We start from the raw sequence: 6,763 nt of genomic DNA on the forward strand, positions 1-6,763 counted from the left end.
GGTGTTATGCAACGAGACCCTCCAGGACTGTTTGAAACTAGTGAAAACTACTGTTGGACACCCGAACCATTCCATATTTATCGCTGGGGAGCTTGCCGCTGATTGAACAAAACAGCAAGTGAATACGGATACAATGTGCGGACCTTCCAGCCAACCAACACGTATGAATTAATCGGAAAAATAATATACAATAACTCATCAGAATTTCAAGAAATATGCAAGGAAAGTGTAACGAAGATGGGATACTCACTGCTAGATCCAGTAATACCAGGATTCACAGTGGCACAGAGCAAGCCAGAAGCAAACGTTTTACATTAAGAAACAATAATGAGATATTTCAATATCCGGAATATCTTACAATACCTAAGGATAGTTTATTCAGAAGCCAAAATTTGTTATTTCAAACCTTGAGTGAAAGTACTGATATCTTCATTGAGCATCTGTTTAAGATACTATAAATTATGGTAGTCTTAATACAGATAACCGCCTTACGTTTGGATATTGTGCAGTGTGTCAAGTACCATTATTAGCAGTACGTAATTGTCGTTACTGCACGGCGTACATTTAAGCAAACAGTGTGAGGACGTGTTGATGCAAATTTTGGAGTGCCTCTTTGCCGAACATTGGAAGTCATTAGAAAATGATGACGAAAGGTGCCGATTCCATCAAGGGGGTAGTGAATTAATTCAGGCGTGGAGTAGACAAGTAGATCAGTCATTTTCAGAAAACAGTAACTATTGGCTAAATCTTAGTGAATAAATTTTTTTTGGGGGCTATTTTTATATAAAAATAGAAATAAATAAATAAATTATTATTAGAGTGAATTTATACTGCAATTTCCTGGCAAGACTCCTCCAAATACAGTTGACATAGAATACAGTAAATTCGACACCTGGTATTCGAATAAATTAAGTGGTATCTAGCAATAGGAAAGAAACAAAATTAGAATTTTATAGCTAGATTAATGATTAAGTTCCCGGTTTGAAAGGTAGAGTAAAATAAAGGGACTTAGTTGCCAGTAAGACAGCATAGTGTCAACTAGTTTTGTGTCTGTGTCTCTATAAGTAATTGTAAACATGTTCATGAGTAGGGTCTTGCAAAAGTTGGAAAAAGTTTATGGAGAAAACCACGGATTTGTGATCACAGAAGAAGGAGTGATAAGTGATCCCTTAAACTTGTTCAACAGTCCAGAACCATACGACAACGTGGTTTTACCGGAAATGTATCGACGAGGAATCATCTTGTGGTTAAACGGCGAAGCAATGAAAATGGGACGACCATCCAGAGTGGGTAACCCGACAAATCAGGCCCAAGTCTTAGGGCAGATTTGCTATGACAGCTGCGAAGACTACCGAAAGGCATCGGAGAATTGCGCTCGTATGATGGGATACGACCTAATCCTACCGCTAGTACCCGGACCGGATATCACGAATAAGCAACTTCAAATCATCATGAAAAGGTGGGAGTTAAGATACGAAAACGACCAGTTGCAGTATGTAAAGTATGTTCCTCGACCAACAGATGAATGTACGAAAGAAGATATGCAGGTATGGATAGATTATCTTATAGCATATTTTCATGGAGAAAGGATCGAACGCGGAAGAACATACACCGAATTTGTACATCTGCCTTATGGAGGTGTGGGTTTTGCGGATTTATTAACTTTTGATAACTGTGTACAGTGCTCTCGACCGCTACCTATGTGGCGTTTTTGTAAGCTGTGTATTTTAAAATATTTAACCCATGGACCGAAGAATATCTTCCTCATCTGTTGGGAGTGCTAGTCAACCGCCCATCAGAATGCCCTTCAACCCGGAGAAAAATGCCGTATATGTAAACCTGGCACCATAGGAGAAGAAATGTTTCTAAGAAGATTAAATGTAGTGTGAAGTGGTGGTTTCTTGCCTTTTGAAAATTAGAGACTTTATAGTGCTTCGAAGTTTTTCTCATTCAAACATATATATGTGTAAAATTACTGTGTGTTTAGTACATAGTGCTTATTGTAACTCATTATGTGCAAAGTATAAGTATATTATCTTGATGTACGCAATTTCAAATAGGCAGGTGCAACTTGCGAGCGCCCTGCGTCGCTGGTTTTCAGGGGCGAGCGTGTTACGTCGAGGACGAGTCAGACTATATTATGGCGGTAAAATTTGAATTTTTTATGGAAGGGGAGTTCTCGTAATTAAAAGCAATAGTCATTTAATAGCTGACTTTAATCTCAGTAACGCAGTTACCCCTTCTGGGATTAACCCTTTATCGATTAGTATTTTGTGCTATAAAAGAGAACGCAAAACAATTTTAACGAGACTCTGTATTCTACTCTGTGACACTACGCACCTTCTGTAATTCGATCAATAAATATTATAAATCTATATCTATAATAACTTTTTTGAGAGTTATACCTAATCCACGTTCATCTCTGAGTTCTGAGGTACGAGTTTCTGGACCAGTTAAACTGCAGGTAAATTATTTAATTATTACTTATTCACTCGGTACTTTAGATTCGTTGCCGCCCTGCTTTCGTTTGAGTCGCGCACCCGTGGTAAAGCGCTTACGCGTTGACCGAAAAGAGACAGTCGCGTTTGAGTAATTCTTGTCAATTCGCGGCCGTTACGTGAGACGTAACGCTATTAATAAATTTAATATAAGAAATATATTTATTCCTGTTTCATGTATAAAAATAAATACATAACATTTGTACTAAATTCAAATATGTTACAATCATTAAAAAGTAAAAGAAGAAATAAAATAAAGATATTTGATTGAAATGAAAAAAAAAAAATGAATCCAACGGGAATGGAACCCGCAGTAGGGAAAATGAAAGCATAACGCGTGCGTCTTAGCCATGTCGGCTATTGGCGCATTGAGTATGTTAGTTATGAAAGTTACATTTGTTCATAAAGGAGCATAGGAGCTTAAGATTAAATACTTATGCTTAGCCAATAAATAATTTCTTATTTATTCCGGCATTGATCTGAAATTTACGTAATTATCGACAATAGTACGCATCAATTTTATTTAAAGTAAATGTAAACTCAAGCGGAGCTCGAAAGTTCAACATGCTTCGGAGCGAGTGAGTAAGCGCATGCCGTTGCTCCGGCCCTTTTAGTTAGCTGTAACCAGACGCACGTTTCCCTCACTCGAAAGACGCACGTTTGTATACCCTTTCCACAGCTTAGAGGGGAACGTGCGTCCAGTTCGACGCTTGGCCGACAGGGGGCAGTCGAACCAGTCACCCAGACCTATCACACACTATCATGATGAGAATCCGATGACGCTACAAAAAATTTCATTTTCACGAAGCCGTATCACATCTATATCGTTTATACAGTTATAACCAAAATGCTATGTGAATGCCGACTGTCAATCTTGATCATAGTTACATAAACAATATAGATACAATACAAGTTCATGAAAATGCTGTTCTCTTCCATCACTTTGTCTTCTTTCCGCCTCTTACTTCGTAATTTTTTAACTCTTTCTTTTAGTTTTGCGATTTCAGGAGTTTTATAATGCCTCCATGGAAACGTATCTCGATTATTATCAAATATACTACGTTTATTATCATGAGGGATATGTACTATCTTTTTCTCTATATCAGTAAAGTTGCTATTGTTTGATTAGAATTTTATTTTCAATAAAATTGGAAATCTTTATCCTTGTATTTTTCGTTATATCAAATACTTATATCTTTGTCAACGGCAGATCTTTATCATTTATAGTTAGTTTATTTATTTACAACTTATATACATTTGGTTTTCGTTTCTTATATTTCAATTGTGTCTCGTGTCCAGTTTGTGTAATTGATAATGTATGTGTTTTGTGTGTGTATGTGTGTGTGTGTGTTTTGTGTATATGTGTACGTATGTAGGTGTGCCTGCAACTCTTGCGTCCCTGTCTTCTGCTTCTGTCTGTTCAGCTTTTCTTCCTATTTTTCTGTTGATTAATCTTCTCTTCCTCTCTCTCTCCGAGATCTGCCTTTTCCGCTCTTGTTTTTCTTTTTCTTGCTTATTTTTTTCCGACTTCTTCCTTTGTTACTTTCTTTTATCTTTTCACCTTTGCCTTTACTTTGCTTTTGCTCTCTTTCTTGCTAATCATTTCATCTATCTTTCTCCTTGTTAGGGCTTTGACAACTTTTTCTCATTTCCTATTGCTCCCCCTGCCTTTCCTATCCTCAATTTCACTTATTTTTTTTAGTATCTTATAATTTGTCTTCTTGTTTTCCTTTTTCTTTCTCTTCTTCGATTCTTCTTCTTTTCCATTTTTGCCCCTGCATCCACGCTATCTTTTCTTTGCTTCCTATTATTATTTTTCACCATTCTTCCCCTTCCTTTCTACTTTTTTCACATTTTTCTACTATGTGCTTCCTCTCGCTTGTGTAGTTGCTAGTACTTGTGTTTTGTGTATGTGTATGTGTATGTTTGCATGTGTGTGTATGTTTGTGTGTATGTTTACGTATGTAGATGTGTCTGCGAGTCTTGCGTCTCTGTCTTTTGTTTCCTTCTGTCCTTAGGGTCTTGAAATTTCGTCTTTTTGTTTCTATTTTTCTTTTTCCTCTTCGTTTCTTCTTCTTTTCCATTTTAGCTCCATCATCCACGCTATCTTTTCTTTGCTTCCTATTATTATTTTTCACCATTCTTCCCCTTCCTTTCTGCTTTTTTCACATTTTTCTACTATGTGCTTCCAATTTTCTTCCTCTTTCATACACATTCTGCATCTCTTATTTTCTTCTTTTTCCCAATACTTGCTTCCTCTCGTTTCATTACCTAGCCTAAACCTTTCCCTTATTTGCAGGCCTTTTATTCTTCCCTCTCCTTGAATTTCCTTTAATCTGTACTTTTTCATTTCTTCTTTCAGTTCTTTTCACTCGTTTATGTATCTTGACTTTTCTAGCTTTTCTTCTAGTTATTTTTCTTCTTTTTTCTTTACTCTTCTCTTATTTCTTCCCAAAACTCTTCTATCATTTCATCTGCCTCTTCCCTCTCTCTATATATTATACTTTTTTCTAGTCTTTCCTCTCTCTCTTCCTTCTTACCTTTTTTATGTTTTTCATTTCTTTCCCTTTTCTTTAGTTGTCTCCATGCTTCTTTTTTTATTGAGCCATCTCTTTCTTCTCTTATTTTTTTTTCATACCTCATTACTTTTTCTAATGCTGTTTCTTTCATTTCTTGTCTTCCTGTATCCCATCGTAATAAGTAACTTGGCATATTTTTATATAATCCCAATACCCACTTTTTGTATTTTAGTTGTAATCTCTCTATTTCTTCATATCTCTTCCATTCCCAGATTTCTGCTCCATACATAATCACGATTTTCGCCAGTGCATCGAACAGGTTTATCCTTAGATCCCAATATTCTTTAGTTTTTCTCCTAGCCCCCATAGTCTTCCGAGTCCTATATTTATTTTCCCTTCTACCTTCTTTATCTGCTTTTTATTTCCGTTATTTCTGCATATCATATATTCCAAGTAATTGTACTCTTTAACCATCTCTATTTTCTCACCTTCCTGTTCGTATTCTTCTTCCTTTCCCCTTCCTTCTCCTCTCCTGCATTTTATCATCTTTGATTTTCCTACATTTAGCTCTAATCTCCTTTCTTCCAGGTACCTTTTTAATTATTTCAGCATTGCTTTCATTCCACTTTCACTCTTTATCATCATCACTATATCATCTGCATATCCTAATGTCCATATTTTCTTCCTTTCTACCACTACCCCTCCTTCTTAGACCTGTTTAATCTTGACTTCCAGGTCGGCGAAGGCAAGATTAAATAGCGTGGTGCTCAAAGGGCACCCTTGCCTTACGCCTTTGTAAGTCTCGAATTCCCCAATTATTTCTCCTCCAACTTTTATCTTACTTCCTGTTTTCTTATACGAGGTGTGTTCAAAAAGTACCCGGAATGACCGTTTTTCCAATAAATATTTATTTATTCGTTTACATCAATGTGTGTACCCTTCAAAGCAATCCCCCCCCCCAGATATAATACACTTATGCCAGCGTTTGTTCCAATCTTTGAAGCACTCATGATATTTACTTTTTGGTATATCCTTGAGCACTCTCAGCGATTCGGCTTTTATTTCTTCAATCGAGGAAAAACGCCGTCCTTTCATGGGTCTCTTCAACTTTGAGAACAGGAAAAAGTCACACGGAGCCATATTTGGTGAATATGGAGGTTGAGGCACGACTACGGTATTGTTTTTGGCCAAAAAATTACGAACAAGCAACGACGAGTGAGCAGGTGCGTTATCGTGATGCAAAAGCCATGAATCGTTTTTCCATAAATCGGGGCGTTTTTTTCAGATTGCTTCACGCAAACGTCGCATAACTTCAAGGTAATACTCCTTATTAACCGTACGACCTTGTGATAAGAACTCATGATGCACCACGCCCCTGCAGTCAAAGAAAACTGTAAGCAAAACCTTCACATTTGATCGAACTTGACGTGCTTTTTTCGATCTTGGTGACGTTGAATGCTTCCAGGTGGACGATTGTGTTTTGGTTTCGACATCATAACCGTATACCCATGTTTCATCACCAGTTATGACCCTTTCAAGCAAACTTGGATCGTCGTTGATGTTGTTTAACAGCTCCTGAGGGATGTTCACGCGATTGTTTTTTTGGTTAAAGTTTAGCAGTTTTGGAATAAATTTTGCTGCCACCCGTTTCATGCCCAAAACATTTGAAAAAATTTTATGACATGAGCCAATTGATATGCCAACTTCATCAGTAACTTCTCTAATTGTGATTCGGCGATCATTCAG

Source organism: Phymastichus coffea, unplaced genomic scaffold (assembly GCF_024137745.1).
Source record: "Phymastichus coffea isolate CEN01 unplaced genomic scaffold, Cenicafe_Pcof_1.1 PCOF00037, whole genome shotgun sequence".
Taxonomy (NCBI): Eukaryota; Metazoa; Arthropoda; class Insecta; order Hymenoptera; family Eulophidae; genus Phymastichus; species Phymastichus coffea.